This window comes from Linepithema humile, chromosome 3, assembly GCF_040581485.1.
Source record: "Linepithema humile isolate Giens D197 chromosome 3, Lhum_UNIL_v1.0, whole genome shotgun sequence".
Lineage (NCBI taxonomy): Eukaryota > Metazoa > Arthropoda > Insecta > Hymenoptera > Formicidae > Linepithema > Linepithema humile.
This window is the reverse complement of record NC_090130.1, coordinates 27129804-27148328: the sequence shown is the minus strand read 5'-3', so window position 1 is coordinate 27148328 and position 18525 is coordinate 27129804. Positions and strand designations below refer to the sequence as shown.

The 18525-nt window shown below is 31.3% G+C and overlaps 1 protein-coding gene across 4 annotated transcripts in view; it reads left to right on the top strand.

Moving 5' to 3' along the window:
- LOC105678940 (neuronal acetylcholine receptor subunit alpha-7-like) overlaps positions 1-18525 on the top strand; it is a 187121-nt gene that overhangs the window by 69185 nt on the left and 99411 nt on the right. Inside the window, exons 1-3 of one of the 4 annotated variants that reach the window (XM_067350930.1) lie at positions 5840-7457; positions 7815-7959; positions 8801-8949. The exons of the other annotated variants lie outside the window; for them this stretch is intronic. The gene's annotated coding sequence lies outside the window, so the exon portion shown is untranslated. Of the gene's footprint in view, positions 1-5839; positions 7458-7814; positions 7960-8800; positions 8950-18525 lie in introns of those variants that run through there. 4 annotated transcript variants of the gene reach the window in all.

Sequence of the window (18525 nt, the reverse complement as noted above, 5' to 3'; positions counted from 1 at the left end):
AAAATAAGTGTTCTCGAAATACCTATTTCTCCATTATGGTTATTATAATCTCCTAATATGGTTATCATTTATGAGGAAAATCCACACACGGCTTTTGGAATTGAGATACAGTACAGTGGTTGGAGTCTAGTAATTCGTCGGATCGCGCTTACACACGCGTAAGAGAGCAGCTATCAATCAGTGCAATCATCGAAATGGCGGAGGCAGCGAGATCAATCGCTACTATTGGTAGAACGACTCTGCGCCACGTTACGACCCTCTCGATTCTACTTTAGCCCTGACTATCACGTTGCAATCGATTCAAGCGCTGCTTCCGTTCACACAGGAGTACATCCGCTGTTGCCGTGTGCGCAAAATGCGCGCCATTAAAGTCGACAGCCTGGTACACGAAAATTTGCGCGACCATTGGAAACATTTTCGCATCCTCCCTTTCTTTTTTTTGTTTCCCTCTATTTTTAGAAAATAAAATAACAACTATCAAAAAAGAATTATAAGTGGTATAAAAAATCGCGGAAAAAGATACCTTTCAAAATAATATTTGTTTGAGCAATATTTTCCGTTATTCATTACTGCGTTATATTCAAGAGTCACTTATTTGTGATTGCTGTGTATACAATCAAATCGCATTTGGTTTGTGTTTATATTGGACAACCCCGATTATTCTTGTGCGAGAAATGTGTGTCATTAAAGTCGACAGGCTCAACACGAAAACGCGCGTTCATCGAAAACATCTCTATATAATCGAACCAAATTTCGCATCGAGCGAGCTGATACGCATTTAACGGCCTTTTGGACTTCCAATTATTCAGCGCGTTTGTCAAGAACAATACGATGTTGCTATCTAATTTACACGAATAACAAATTAGCGCGATTTAAATAATAATACCGCGTACTAATGAACAAACTAATTCGATCAAAACAATTACCATAATTATTTAATTAATTAATTAAAATTTAATGTCTTATCTGTTTAATTATTCAAGACAGTATGGTACATTTTTAAGTCTCATCTGAAAAATTGGTGGGCATTTTTTGTAAATGTTCGATATAAAATTAATGTTTTAATGACTAAAATAAAATATTTGCTACACAAATGTGTACCTATTTAAAAAAAATTATCGCGTACAATAAAAATCTATTTTCTGCATTTTAGGAATAAAGCTCTAGCTAGCTAAAAGCGGTAAAAATTTTAATGGTATTATGCAATAAACAGTGATATAAAAAGTAAACACTATGAAATAAAAACCAAATTTTCGTGATATATATATTTTCATGGAGCAGATCTATATTAATATTTATTAATATCTGTAGTTTACGTCAAACGTAGTTTTTTCAAAGCTTTTTCAAAATACTCAGCAGCGATTTAGCCCGACGTTGATAGTGGCGAGATCAACTAATAATCGTCATTCAATGTATCAAAAAACAGTAAACGGAATAACCTTTTTAAACTGCCAAAATTAAACATCGATAGATGTAGTTTCACTACCGTCGATATTTTTACAAATTTTCTCGAAGCGTTTGCAGTGAAAATGGACCGAACGTTCCACTTTTCATCGTCATCGTTCTACTTTTATTGTTGTATACGGCGTTATTGCCGCAGCTTTATTCGCTATAGACCGTCGCTACCCTATAGACATCCTTGATATTACACGACCTTCAATCGTTGCTGTAAGCCCAACGATTCGACCGAACGTGGTCCCCTAGTTTCCTCGCGACACGTAACAATAGACGTTTTCCTGCCCGTTCATATCCTGTTTTTTTTATTATTTTTCGAGCAACTTTTTCATTTCTGCGTCACACCGTCGCCAAATACGGCCAGATCGTTATATGACCTTCTTGCCGCAAGAGATTGCCAAAGGTTCTTTATACGGCGAGCTAACATCTTACGAAAACGTGACCGCACTGTACAGCTTACAATTAGTCGTATCCCGAATTTTCGTAAAAAATCGAAAAAAAGAAACCGACAAACGAGGTCGCACGTGCGGCGCAAGTCCACGTGTGTACCGATTATCGCTTCACGCTGATTGATAGACTTTTTCTAATTTCACGAAATTAGTTACGAAAGTTTGCGCACATTTGCGAAGATTGACTTTAAAAGTAATGAAAAGTCGTTTCATTCTTTTTTGGATCAATAGGCCGGTCAACTTTAAAGACATTTTAATTGCAAAGTATTCGACGCGAACAGTTTGAATAACCAAACTTTCCGTGCGTGCAAACATAACATTGTAAATGACAAATCACAAACGATCGATCGACACTTTTCACGTAATATGGTATTCAGACGGTCGTACAATCTCGTGATAAAAGGTGGCTGTATCATACTAACAAACGGAACATGTGTAACCAAACGCAATCGGCCGTCATCCATTTCGGTTCATAGTTGTCGTTTCGTTCATGGTATCGCGAAAGTTGTGACACTTTAACTTTTTCGATAAAAAAATATCTAGTCGCGATGTAACGCATCGGTTAGCGAACATGCCACAGTTAAAAGTTTAAAGAGAAAGAGAGAGCTCGGCCGGCGAGCTGATACAAAGAAGTTTTTATTTTAACAGAATCTATTTCGATTCTTTTCTCATTCGTTATTTCGTGTAACAACTGGACCATCTGATATTGTTTTAAAGATTGGAAACAGCTGTTGATAAACGGAAATAGAGAAATAGCATCCTGATCGAAGCATAATAGAGAAATGTTATAGAAACAAATGTACATTTTTCTATCTTCTTCGATATTAAGTTTTACAAGTGTCTTATTCTTTTATTGTGCTCCATTTCCAAATAGAGCAAAATAAGTATTTTAACTTGCTGCAAAGTAAACATTTTATATTTCTAATTTAAAGTTTTCAAATAAAAAATTTAAATTTTTTTATTCAAATTTATAAATTTAAATTACTCTTCTTCAATCTTATCATCAATCTTGAAAAATAGAAAACATAAATTTTGATTAAATTTTCAATATTTGCAAGCGTAATATAAATATATTTGTATGTATATATATATATATATATATATATATATATATATATATATATATAATATATAATTTTTTTCTATAAAAATTATTGTATAAGTATTACATTAATTAATGTATCATGATTGTATTAATTAACCAAATGCCAGTTATCGAATTAAAAAACTACTTAAATATTGCAATATCGTAATATTATCGAGATGTCGATTTATTATTCTACTATACTGTTACCGACTTTCATACGCAGGTATTCTTGACTCTAACTCCGAAATTGCACTTGCAGTTGCGCTTCTCTGAAATTACACATTCACCCGACGCGATTGTTTGACTTCTCCTACAGTCTGTTTGTTCTTGTAAAACTCAATATCGTCCACACGCTGCACCCGCTATCAAATACAAATACTATGAACTCTCCTTGAACAATGACCAAATATCTGGTAAACGCATGTCAGCGGGAAGTACTTCGCGCGACTGTCTTTGTACCTTTGTAACCCTCGTGTAGTATATTATTCCCTTACGCCTTTATACCCGCTAGAATTAATGATGTAATGCACAAATAATTGTACTCGCTACGAGCTAGAGTATTGCAGTTTGTTCTACAGTTGCAAATTCTGCCTCAAACTGCTCTGCATTAGTTCCATCGAAGAATTGATAAATACCGTATTGTTAGATACGCATATTATCAAACGAAAGTTAACCCTTGTTTAGCTTTCAAAAAAATCATCGATTTACGTCGCGGTTTTCCACTTCGTAAATTTACACGAATCGCAAAAGCAAAATAAAACGTATTTTCTATCGCAAATGTAACTTATAAAATGGCTAGAAATTATTCGGTTAATTAAAAAATCTATGACGGTAATGCAGTGAAAAAAGATAATGTACCAATGCTTTTTAGACATTATATCGAAGCAGCTTTTTTCATGAAGCAAAAAAATTTAAAAAAGTTCCAAATTTTATGAGTGACGAAAGAAGTGAAAAGTTCGGTGAAACGCTCGTCATAAAATCGAATTGACTATTAATTGCTGTCTAATCAGCATATCTTTTGCACTAATAAACTCTATATCTCAAACCATACTTTGATAATTTGCTTCTGTCAAAAACATTGACCAATTAATAAGATAAAGTAAAAAAATTTATGTTAAAATTATATTACATATTATATTCTCAAAATTTATATTTTCAGAGTTTTAGTTCCTAATTCCAATTTTTTTATAATTTCAATTTTGTAAAACTTTGTTTCAAATTTTTATAATTTTATGATTTAAAAGTAAAGTAAAAGTAAAATTTTTCACTTATTAAGATAAGAAAAATGATATTTATTTTAATATTTATCTATAAAAATGCAAGTTATAAACGTATAAAGAATATAATAATCAAAGTATGGTTCTTAGCAATTATATAATATATATTGACAAATAATTTTGTGTACTTTATTACACAATATAACAAATGAATTCACTCACCAGTCGTTGTACTCTAGCTAAATATTTCAGCTCTTTCTCTGTATATCTGAAAAAAGTAATATAATTTTTAGTTATTATAAACTACTACAAGTAAACACATTTTCTGTATATGCATAAAATAAAATATTATTACATGTAATTTAATTACTCCTATCGCGACAAAAACATAATTATATGCAATAATATGCATAAATAATCATTTAAAAATTGTAGTAAACGTATAATAAACTTTTAGTAAATATTTCAAGAAATATTTTCAAACATTTTAATTCTTTGCGTTCTAAATTTATAATGGTATATAAAAAATTATTTTTCTGGTGTACATAATTTATATTACACCCTTATGATAAAATAATCATAAAATTTAATTTAGATTCTATAATAATAATAGTAATAATTGTAATAAATGCAAATTGTAATTATATACGTCTGTATTATCAAATATGAACATATTTGAATAATGAACAATTGTACTCACCAACTAGAGTATTGCAGTTTGCTCTATCCGCTATATGTTCCGCTTTACATTAGAACACATCAGCTTAATCGAAGAATCCCATAGATGAATATTGAAAACTTGTATTTATTTATATGCACTACTAAAAGTTAACTCACAAATTTTACTTCTAAATGAATGCGAGAATTACGTCGCGAATTACCGCATCATGATACACAAAACGCAAACGCGAAACGCACGTTTATGCTACAACGCATCTATTCACACAATTGTAACGATTATTATTATTTTACACACTCGACGGTTAATTCGGCACTGTACATGTACGGAGCGAGCGAGTCGACCGAGTCGACCGACGACGACTTTCGACGTCGCGCGAATTGTCAGGTATGTACACAACATTTTGTTCAATTTAGTTGTGTCGAGCTGAATTTTCAACATGTGAGATCTAAGAAAAATTACACCGCGCTTGTTCGATTGCTTGACGCATTCTTTTGCGTCATATGTCTGTATGACATCAAAATCTATACTAATTGTGAAACTAACCTAGTTTCAATGACCGTTCCGGCCAGTCGGTCGGACGGTCGACGAAACATCATTGATAACTAAGGATAAGTGATGCATTTCAGCAATCGCCCGTCACATTAATAGCCACTTAATAGCCACTTAATAGCCACTTCCGACAAAATCTCAAACTCATTAGACACTTTTAATGACTAAAATACACACAGTTTGATACTTTCGACAACAATAACGCGCGCTTTTCTAGCTGACACAGCACAGTACAGATAGGCGGCCAAAAGATGACGCACATAGTGTTGAATTTATCGATAATTGATATCGATCTAATTTACCTTATCGGCTGTCACAAATTACCTTTGCATCAATTTGGAAAGAATTGCAAACATTTTACAATTAATTGTATATTTTATCTGTATTAAAAGTGTGTGTACAATGAGTTCAAATTTTTATGAAGAGCGTCGATTCAAATGACAGCCGATTGATGGAACGTATTATTTATCGCTGATATTCGCAATTAATAATGTTTCGTTGATCGCCTGGGTGATCAGTCACACGGTGAATTAAAATACGTACGAAATGACAATAATGTTTCACTTGATTTAATTTTAAAGAGCTGAATTTTAACATCTAATGAAACATACACTGCGCTTTGAATGTGTATCATTTTTGCATGTCTATGGTATTAAAATCTATACCGAGATTTTAACCTATTTCATTTTACAATGCAGCGATTGACAAAACGCAGCAAACATTCGTTTCAAATAATATATTCCAGTAATCGCTCGTCACTTTAATTGGCATTTTCAACAAAAATTCACACTTATACACTTATTAATAAAATACGAGTAAAAATGGATAAAATTATTTACAAAACGTACATGTTTTGTGTTCCGAATTGACATAATGTAGAAATAACCAAGTGTATCGCATGGAAATATATCGGTAATTGAAACTGAATCGAAGCGACACCACACATTATATGGCTGCGTTCCGAAATTTACCACCAGTACTGGAAATCTATAGTTTACGTTAAATTTGTAAGTTTTCAGTACTGGCAGTGAATTTCGGAACGCATTCTATGTGATACTTTTCGCGCCGTTTCTGGTCGTTCTCTTTCCGTGCCTCGTCGATCTGGAAAACAGCGTTTCGCGAATAGTCAGGTATTTTATCCGTATATTCGTATTAAAAGTATAAAATAAATACAAATTTTTGTCAGAAATGCCAATTAAATGACGCGTAATTGCTCGAACATACTATTTATGATCGGCATTCGCGATTAACGGCGTTTCATCGATGGCTTGAACGACCCACCGGACTGATAGTTTGAAATAGGTTACATACAGTAAGTAAAAAGTTTGATGTCATAAAGATTTGCAAAATGCGTTTGCTCAAGCGAATCAAATCGCATAGTATTTTTTCTGAGATGTAACACGTCGAAAATTTAGTTGATACATGTTAAATTGGGTAAAACTTAATTATTGCGGTATATTTATTTATATCCGACAATATGATTTCAGCTGTGATTTTTCGTGTTCTTTTGAAAGTGAAGTGAGTGAGTAAATTTTTGTCTGGTGTAACTGAAGTACGGATTTGCGATATTTATCGATTATTCGATGGGGTTGATGCCAAGCAGTTTAGAGCAAAATCTGTAATAATTTAATTGGTGAGTACAATTACTCGTTTATTATTGAAATATGCACAATTTACAATGCAGCGATTGACAAAACGCGGCAAACATTTGTTTTAAATAATATATTCCAGTAATCGCTTGTTATTTTAATTGGTATTTTTAACAAAAATTTACACTTATACACTTATAAATAAATTGCGAGTAAAAATGGATAAAATTAATTACAAAATGTACGTGTTTTGTGTTCCGAACTGATATAGTGTAAAAATAACCAAGTGTATTGCAGGAAAATATATCGATAATCGAAACTGAATCGAAGCGACACCACGCATTCTATGTAATACTATGCGCGCCATTTTCTGGTCGTTCTCTTTCTGTGCTTCGTCGATTTGGAAAACAGCACTTTGCGAGTAGTCAGGTATTTTATCCATATATTCGTATTAAAAGTACAAAATAAATATAAATTTTTATCGGAAATACCGATTAAATGACGCGTAATTGCTCGAACGTACTATTTATCGTCGGCATTCGCGATTAACAACGTTTCATCGATGGCTTGAACGACCCATCGGACTGCAAGTTTGAAATAGGTTATATCCAGTAAATAAAAAGTTTGATGTCATAAAGATTTGTAAAATGCGTTTGCTCAAGCGAATCGAATCGCAATGTATTTTTTACGAGATATAATACGTTGAAAATTTAACTAATGCATGTTAAATCGGGTAAAACTTAATTATTGCTGTATATTTATCTGCATCCAACAATATGATTTCAGCCATGATTTTCGTGTTCTTTCGAAAGTGAAGTGAGTGAGTAAATTTTTGTCTGGTGTAACTGAAGTACGGATTTACGATATTTATCGATTATTCGATGGGACTGATGCCAAGCAGTTTAGAGCAAAATCTGTAATAATCTAATTGGTGAGTACAATTATTCGTTTGTGATTGAAATATGCACAATTTACAATGCAACGATTGACAAAACACGGCAAACATTCGTTTCAAATAATATATTCCAGTAATCGCTCGTCACTTTAATTGGCATTTTCAACAAAAATTCACACTTATACACTTATTAATAAAATACGAGTAAAAATGGATAAAATTATTTACAAAACGTACATGTTTTGTGTTCCGAATTGACATAATGTAGAAATAACCAAGTGTATCGCATGGAAATATATCGGTAATTGAAACTGAATTGAAGCGACACCACACATTATATAGCTGCGTTCCGAAATTTACCGCCAGTACTGGAAATCTATAGTTTACGTTAAATTTGTAAGTTTTCAGTACTGGCAGTGAATTTCGGAACGCTTTCTATGTGATACTTTTCGCGCCATTTTCTGGTTGTTCTCTTTCCGTGCCTCGTCGATCTGGAAAATAGTGCTTCGCGAGTAGTCAGGTATTTTATCCGTATATTCATATTAAAAGTACAAAGTAAATACAAATTTTTGTCGGAAATACCGATTAAATGACGCGTAATTGCTCGAACGTACTATTTATTGTCGGCATTCACGATTAACGGCGTTTCATCGATGGCTTGAACGACCCACCGGACTGATAGTTTGAAATAGATTACATACAGTAAGTAAAAAGTTTGATGTCATAAAGATTTGTAAAATGCGTTTGCTCAAGCGAATCAAATCGCAATGTACTTTTTACGAGATGTAGTACGTTGAAAATTTAGCTGATGCATGTTAAATGGGGTAAAACTTAATTATTGCAGTATATTTATCTGTATCCAACAATATGATTTCAGCCGTGATTTTCGTGTTCTTTCGAAAGTGAAGTGAGTGAGTAAATTTTTGTCTGGTGCGTGTAACTGAAGTACGGATTTACGATATTTATCGATTATTCGATGGGGCTGATGTGAAGCAGTTTAGAGCAAAATCTGTAATAATCTAATTGGTGAGTACAATTACTCGTTTATTATTGAAATATGCACATAATCATATAATACACAAATACATAATTGCATACTATTAAAATGTAAAGTGAGCACATAAATATGCTTTACTGCGGCGTGCAATGAACCGCATTCGTATAATACGCTCTTTACGGCTATTTTACTTTCAACATGTGCGTACAACAACGATAACATATTGCTGAAATGTTTAACAAGTTAATTATATTTCAATTTTGTATTGCAAAAAAGAACATAATATAATTGTTTATATTTTTCATTAAAGAAATGTTTATTGCATTATGCATATTGCATTATGCATCGAGAGTTATTTCCAATATATATAACGTTATTAGAAAATCTGTACACAATTTATATTATGTAGTTTTTTATTGACATAAATGTATTTTTTATAGAATTATTTATATATAGCATACGTAAACATCAATTTTTTTATTGCAAAACTTCTTCAATCTTATGAGATAAATTAGGAACAAAGTTAAACTATATTAGAAATCAATTGCACGAATTATCGTTTGCATTATTTCATCTCTAAGCGACGTAACTTAGAATCTCTCGTGTTACCGTCACATTGAAGCATTGCACTGTGAAGGATCGATAGTGTGCGCGTTACAGCCATGATCAAGCATGGCCATTTAAACGGACATTAACCTGATTTTCGCGCTACGTTTTGCTACTTATTTCTGGTAGACAATACCATGATGTTGGTTTCGGATAATCGTTGGAAGTGAAAAAGACCAGTCACAATTTCGTGCTATGTTACCTGCACCGCAATGGCACCATAAAAGAGATCTGGTTAATGTTCATCCGACATTCGGCTCTTTTGCTGGCGCAAAAAGAATATCCGCTCTTGTTCGTAGAATTCTAGTCCTCTTTTTTAGAAAACCGATTTTCTACACATTTGCTGAAAATTAGAAGAGCATAGTACTTGAAATAGATATTGTTTTTGCAGTGCAATGTTAAAGGTATTAAATGGGTATTAAAAGGTATTAAATTTTGAAAAAATACAAACTTGAATTATATTTTAACTATTTATGATAATGCACGTTATAATATAAACGACTTAAAAATTAACTTACAATTTTATGTACAATATTGAGCATTAAATATTAATTAAGTTTGAAAATTTACAAACTACTAAATTTTTAACAAAAAAAGCAGTTGATGTTATTCAATATTTTGTACATACATACATTAATTAATTCTGTTTCATAAAAAACAACGTCATTTTATAAACGTACTAATGTATAACGCGTAAAAAGGTGGTTTATGTGAAATTGTTTTTATTTAATTCAGAATATTGGCAATTCTCTGCAAATGTTTACAAATTAATGAACATTACTGTAACTATCGTAAAAAGTTGGGTTCTGTTAAGCTGATATTTCGCGAGTTTAACCGCGCTACACTATCCGACAATTTATCCGGGGAATTCAGAAGTTTCCTATCCGGCAGTTAATCCAGTCATTCAAACGAGTACATCGTTCTCGTGAAATATCTGCCGTGGGTTGACAACAGTTTTGTCGTTTGTTTGCTCCATCAATCTAAACGGACTCAATGTTTTTGGTAGTTGTATGAAAAATTGATTTATTCTTTGTTACATCTATTTCTAGATTATTCAATATTTATCTGCATCTTAATTTGATTTGAAACTTAACCAGAATGCATTTTCCGCAATTTTGCGTCGATTCGCGATTATGAAACGCTGCAGTCTGCTGCAATGCAGTAAAAATTTTCACTCGGTTCGTAATTTTACTTGATAAACGAAAAGTAAAAATTACATAATGAGGACAAAAGTAAATATTCATAAAATCAAAGCCAATGCGTGCATGATCAATCATTTATTACGTACAAAAGATTGAATAATTAATGTTTAAAGATAAATTTTTTATATTAAATATTCAGAAACTCTTTTAAAAAATTTTATATGATTTAATGTACAATTATTTATTACTTATTATATTAGTCATATAATTGTTATTCAAAGTCTGGTTAAATTTTATAATGAAATAATAGTAATTAAATTTCTATCTGCGCGAGTTGAATCATTGTTGACTGCTGCTAAATTATACATCAAGTGAACTATGAGACGTTCATTTCTCCGTCTTTCTTTTATCTGATGGTGATAGATGAAAGAGCGTTGAAGAAACATTATACGTACACTTTAATAATACGGAACGATTTTCCTCTCAAGGCGTACAATTATTAAAAAATTAAAACATTTATAAGACATTTTCTTAAACAGTCGTGAACCTTTATTGCAGAATTAATAAATTAGTAAAAGAATGCTTTTGATTAATGTCTCTATCAAATTTTAATTATAATAATTAGTCATAAATTAAATATAATGATATCTGCAACCTGCAATTTTAAGTAAAATATTTTTAATAATTTGTCACTAAATTTTAGTTAAATTGCTAGTTAAAGTGCTAATTAACAATTAGGAATTTTTATGTATCTGTTTTAAAAATTATTTCTCTAAAAATATAGAATTAAACTTCCTGGAATTTTTTAACAATAGATTTTGGGACTCGCAAGTTTTAAACATTTTTGTAGATTTGTCATTGTTTTCTATGTGCTTTTACTTTATAATTATTACATTCTGTTGCTTTATAAAACTGACGCTTTACATAAGAATTACGAGTACACCCTCGAGTGGATACTTCATGAGAATACGGATGCACTGATGCTCCTGTATATAAACGAAGCTATAAAAGCGGTCTATAACCATCAAAAATATTGCATACTCTGCGCAAGAATATATATATAAATATATATATATTTATATTTCTACCGAGTATCATAATCCATCCGACCATGAGTGGGCATGGGTTTTCTACTTGGAGATTAGAACCACCTTTCTCGAACTAATTCTCTGCAAATCGATATTTTCTTTATTTACTTTAATCCTCACGTGAGAAAAAGCAGAATAGAAAAATTAAGTTTTATTTTATTGGTTTTTTTTCATATTGAACTGCAAGCATGATAACTGTTCTATATTGACTATTCTATCGTATGTACTATTCGTATATACTATATATATACTATTCTATCGTAAGAGCTTAATCAAACTATCTCGGAATAACTGAAAATCTGCATAGTAATAGCCAAATACAAAATGGGTTTTATATCTGACGGGTTACAAGAAGAGTATTGTACTCTGATCAGTTTTGCATAAACGATAATGTTATTAAAGATATAAAAATTGTGAAGATATTTAAATAATGTAAAATACATTTTACTCGATTATGTTTCTGCAATATTTTTTAAATGTGACATTTTTTGATGATATGGATTTTTAACTAATTCTATGAAAACGATCAAAATTGTCATTCTTTAACTTCACTTTTTACAATTTTTGACACTATATATATTTTTTTTCTAAAATTTGAAGAATTGTTGTTAGGATGAGTTTGTTTAAAATTGTCTGATATAAATTAGCGAAAAGTTTCTTATTTTTAAGGAACTTCAAAAAGATTATAAGAACTAGAAGCGCGAATGTTGGAGTGCAAAAGATATTATAAATTAATACAGAAGCATACTACAAACTTTTGTAGTTTTTGTGTATGAATTTATAATATCTTTTGCGCTCCAACAATTGTGTACTTCTTATAGACCTTTTTGTTTGTTTGTCTTTGAACTATATAGTAGATTATTTTTTGTTTTTAATTGCTAATTACCTAAAACCTTTATAAGTGTCTTAATATTTCCATTAAACAAAAATCAAATTTAAAAGTAATAAAAATCTATTATTACAAAAATGTGGTAAAAGTAAAGAATTTTGTATGTATTAATCTTAATTTGAATATGTTATTTATTATATAAGGTACTCTATTTATTATATAAGACCTCCTATCGTATCACACGTTAATAACAAATTCTTAAGGGCATTTGAAGACAAACTTTATACCAAAATGTCGAGGTTGCAATAGTTCTTAAATGGAAAGTATTTAAAGTTGATCATGTAGATTCAAAAATTTACAAACTCAAGCACGTTACATATTGATTTTTATATCTTTATCATATGAAAAATCTTAATTTATTAAGGAGTAATATGGTTAGTCTGAGATATGTTGTGTGTATATTTTACATTATTTTAAAATCTATTTTCTTAATGATATTAAAATAAAACAAATTGATTGACTTACCGATGCACAGCAGCAGAGTTATTGATAAGTTGATTTGTAATATATAATACAAAGTACAGAATTATAGCAGCGTTTTAAATAATTGTTTAAGAAATAATTATTATACACATTAAAGTTTCGGTTATCTCTTTTATACAAATATTTAATAAAAGAATTGTATATTTATTAAAAAAAATTATAATTTTAAAATAATGAGGAATAATAAGAAACGTTAAAAAATCTAATAACTATAAATATTAAAAATTGCAAAATTTTTACTGAAGGATTTTATTTCAAAGTTTTTATGTACATGTTACTACATAATACTTTACGTGCAATATTTTGTAAAAACGAATAACAAATTAATGATTATTTATTCTAAAGTTGCTTCGTCGGCATTCGATAACCTTCCTGAGCCTCCTCATCTTTTTAGTTCTTTTTGCAATCTTTTAAGACACACACAGTTGCGACGTGAATACAAAAATTGCATGATGTTTTAAACGACTTTCACTCCCGATGCATACTTTGTTACGTCAAGATATAAGTAAAGCTCGTATGGAATATTATCGCACAGATCACATGTTTGATATTTTGCCGCGTCCGTAACAAGTAATGGAAAAGGTCAGATCGAAAACTATGTAAAATAATAAAGATATTATTATTGGAAAGGATAACGCGTCAATACGGAATGAATTGCCGCCGTGTAAATAATAAGGGTGCAATAAACATATCTCATGGCGGCACTTCACAAATTCTGTATCAACGCATTATTCTCTTCAATAATATATTATTTTACGTAGTTTTCAATTTTGTAGTTTTCTTTCCGTTACTTGTTACAGATGTGATAGTGTGTCAAATGTGTAATTAATGCGATAATACTTCGTGTGAGTTTTACTTTTGTTCTAATGTTACAAAGTACGCGTCGGAAGTATCGTTTAAAATATCGTGTGATTTTTGTATTCGTATCGTGAATGCCTTGAAGGATTGCAAGAAAGATTGAAAGGAGGAAGAGGCTCAGGAAAAGCATCAGACGCCAGAAAGCAACTTTAGGATAAGCAATTGTTAATTTGTTATCTGTTATTTACAAAATATTATACGTAAAGAGTTATGTAACGGCACGTAATGTAACGTATATAGAAACTTTGAAATAAAATCTTTCAATAAAATATTTGCAATTTTTTATATTTATGGTTATTAGATTTTTTAACATCTTTATCATTATTTTTTAATTTATAGTTTTTTTTATAAATATACAATTTTTATATTAGATATTTATAAAAGAGATGAGCAAAACTTAAATGTGCGTAATAATTATTTCTTAAAGACAATTATTTTAAATAATTAACGTTGCTATAATTTGTATGTACTTTGTATATTACAGATCAATTTGTCAACAACTGCTGTTGCGCATCGTGCTGATAAGTAAATCCAATTTGTTTTGTTTTGATATTATTGAGAAAATAGATTTTAAAGTAATTTAAAATATACAAGACGTCTCAGATCGTATCACTCGTTGATAACAGATTTCTGATTTCTCATGTAATAAAGATATAAAAATCGATATGCGACGTGTCTAAGCGCTCGAATTTTTAAAAATTTGAATGGTCAACTTTAAATACTTCTCATTTAAAAACTATTGTAACCTCGACATTTTTGTATAAAGATTTTTGTCTTTAAGTGACTTCAGGAATCTGTTACTAAAGGATGATACAGTTGATATTCACTGAGAAAAAAATTGTTAATAAAATTACTTGAAAATTTCTAACAAGCTTAATTCTATAGTTGAAGAATTAACAAGCTACATAGATTGTTGATGCGCGTTGGAAATCCAATGTGACAATACGCAGTCGCAGTTTAAAGTTAAAGTAGATTTATGCTTTAGGAAAGTCAGAATGCAATTCTACATAATTCTATTTCCTCCGGAAAGGACGTCAAGTTCCATTTGTCACAATTCGGGCACCTTTTTTTTTAGCGGACAAATTCGTTTCACGAAAGTTTTTGGTGAGATATGTCGTGGAATTCTCGCAATTACGCTTGCCAAGCGGCAAAATTGTAATTGTCAGGTACGATTTACTGGTTGAACGAGGTTGAACGAGTACTTGCGGGGTTTAGCCCAATAAGTTTTATCGAGGTTCTCTTTATATATTATATTTATCAACCATTTTATACGCGGAGAAAATTTTATATAAAAAATTACTAAGCACGACAGTAGCCGCGGGCCATGATAAAGTATAAAAATTTTTACTATGTTTTTCACATGTAAAACATAATAAGAATTTTCAGTCTGTGGCTTCATGGTCTGCGGCTGTTGCCGTACACAGTAATTTTTAATATAAAATTTTCTCCGTGTAGTTATTGTCACATAATAGTTAATTTTTATTAGTCTAATTAACTATTGCAATAAATGTATCAGTATCAGTACTGATACAAAGTGAAATATTTGAATAAGATGTGATTTTTGTGTGTTCAAAAATTGTGTGCAAAATCATTATTTATTAAAAGCCGAAAAGAATATTAACAATTCAGTAAAAGCTTTAGAAGTCGCGTATATAAGGCAAGAAAGTTCTACATTTCTCAAAATAACGCCATGGTCTTTGTCGTGTCATTTTAATTAATTGAGTAAATTTATTTACCGCGTAAACAATTTGGCCTTATTTGTTGGAGCAGAGGAACGATCGTGTACAGGTTTACCGTATCACGCAACACAATTCATGTAACATATGGACCAACACGCAACCTTCTACGACCTACATAGACCAGGTTGTAAAACCCATTTTATGGACTCTTGAAACCCGTAGTCTCTCACCTAGTCGCTGCTAGTGGCGAGGTGCGAAATATTTATAAACTTTCGAATAGTACGTTTTTTAAACAAGTCGTTTCGCTTTTCGAGAGGAGCGGTATTATATTCCACACCAACAACAAAAGTTATCACGTAATGCATGTTATACGATTTCGTATTATTACGTGCAGTAATTAAGCAATTGTAACGTACAATCTAACTCGAAAGCTGCTTATTCGAAAGTTTTATATGAATAATACCTAAATTTGTATGCGTTTACCTGCTTATATATTTTATGACGATTCGTATAATATCAAATTATTTAATTCAATGAAAAGAATAATTATTTTGTTTATTCTACTTGAATGACAATTATACACAGGCTATAAAAAATATCACAGTAAATGTACATATTCTTTGTCGTACTGACACAATTTAGAGACGAAAAGGTTAAAGCTGACCACGAACTTGTTTACGGAATGATTTGTTGCCTACTTTAACTCTGTCGTGAATGAAAAGTTTACACATTTAACAAGTATTAAAAGGTCTGCGATAAAAGTAGAGAAATTTAGCACACGATTGCTTAATATAAAGGTTATTATGATAATTGTAGGAGAGCATTCAATCGTATATTACATCGTATATTAATTCATAAATTTTATGAAATTGACAGTGCAGTGCATTATTCTGTTCATGGTTAATTGCAAATAAGCAGCTTATCTCTTATATACAAAAATGTAAATTACACGTAATGTGTAATATTATATGGTGAAAGTGATAACAAATTAATAATTAATGATTTAGGTTGGAATATAAAATACGGAATATTAATTACTTGTGTGTCAGGTATTATGATAACTATTTGCTCTCGGTATATAAAGCTTTGTTGCACAGTATTGCATAAGATAGCGTTTTGTTAAGAGAAAAGAAATAAATTTGGGTTTGTTTTAATACAAAAATAGAGAGAATATAACAAACACATTTTGCCACAAATCAATTTTAATGTATAAAGAAGTTAAAAATTTAGTTAGCGAAAAACTAACTTGTATATTATTAAATTCAGAGTTAATGTGCACGCACCATTAATTTCCGACGGCGAAAACGTGACGCAAGACGACGCGGCGCGAAAGCTAAGGTACATTTCCCATTCGGCGGAAAGAAAAAAAAAGTAAAGGTGCGAAAATCCGCGCGCCTCGCGCGTTCGCGTAACATGACACGTGAATCTATAAAAATCCGCCCCCGCGCCGGGGCAAGACTGGCGATCTTTCACGTTCACGACAATGTGGATTCCGCGAATCGCGATCGTACATAGCAACGTGTTCTCCGTGGCTTTGAATCACTTCTACGACTCGACAATGCGAGCAGAATTGGAAATGCCAAATCCGCCTGTTCCCTCGGCGGTATATATGCGCATATGTACGGCCTCCGTATATGTTTACACGCATATGTACACGCCGTATACGCATACTTATACAGGGTGGTCGGCTTAACAGCACCCGTCTTGCATAATATTTCCGTTTGATCCGAGTGACCGCTACGGCTTTCACAGCAATTTTAGCGTTAAACTTCGTTGGCGCGATACGTAAATTTTACATATACGCATACAAATATAATTTTTTTTCCGTATAATTTTTGAAAATAAAAATTTCCTCTCAGACAGCGGAATTTAGAACCACATATGTGAATAGAATATTATTGGAAAAATGAAATGGTAATTTTTTAGCGTAAAGTTTAAGAGACCGATATCAAACTGACCACCCTGTAGCTATTAATATCTAGATCCGTGATATAGCACCCGGATATTTCGATCGGCAGGGCGGGTTTGACGTTTGGGGTGGTGCGAGGTATATCTTGCCGCGAGATCTGGACCAAGCAAGGGTTTCCGACGCGAATAATTAGTAGACAGTATTCACATACACGTGTGCGCCGATTTATTCGGAATAATCTAAACTATTTATTGGGGTTGTCATCGACAACACGTGAGAATATAAAAACTGATAGCGAGGAAAGCTGGGAATATTATGAAAAAATAGTAATCTGTATTTTTGTGTTCTAAATAGACAGATTATTTTATAAGCGCTAATTAATTATTTACAAAGTGATTTTATTGGTAATCCTTATTTTTCTCATTCATCTGCTAACGAATGGCGCGATGTAATTAATAATGAAAAATTTATTTCAGATAATTTTTAATATTTACATTTTTGCTAAAAAAAGTATGTAGAGATTTCGGGACTAAATATTACATATTTGCTTTTAATTGCGAATATTTGAATTTGATAATTTTTAATATTGATTGTGTGTATTAAATTTGGTGAAGAAGAAAAAAGAAAATCGTCAATTGCAAGAATTTGTTAATGATATATATAATTTGTAATTAATCAAACTACGTAATAAATTATTCATATTTCATCAATGTATATTTGTGGGAGTGATGGATATATAACTTAAAACCATAATATAATAAAAGTATATAGACAGGCATGTATGTTTGGCCACATAATACTATTTAGGGAGTTTGATGAAATCGATACTGCGGCGCGAATGAGCGGTGGATGAACAGATGTCATGTGCATGCATATTCACATGCGTCTTCATTCACCGCCGCAAAATATGTACATCTGCCAAGAGCATGCAGAATATGCGATCTAAAATTG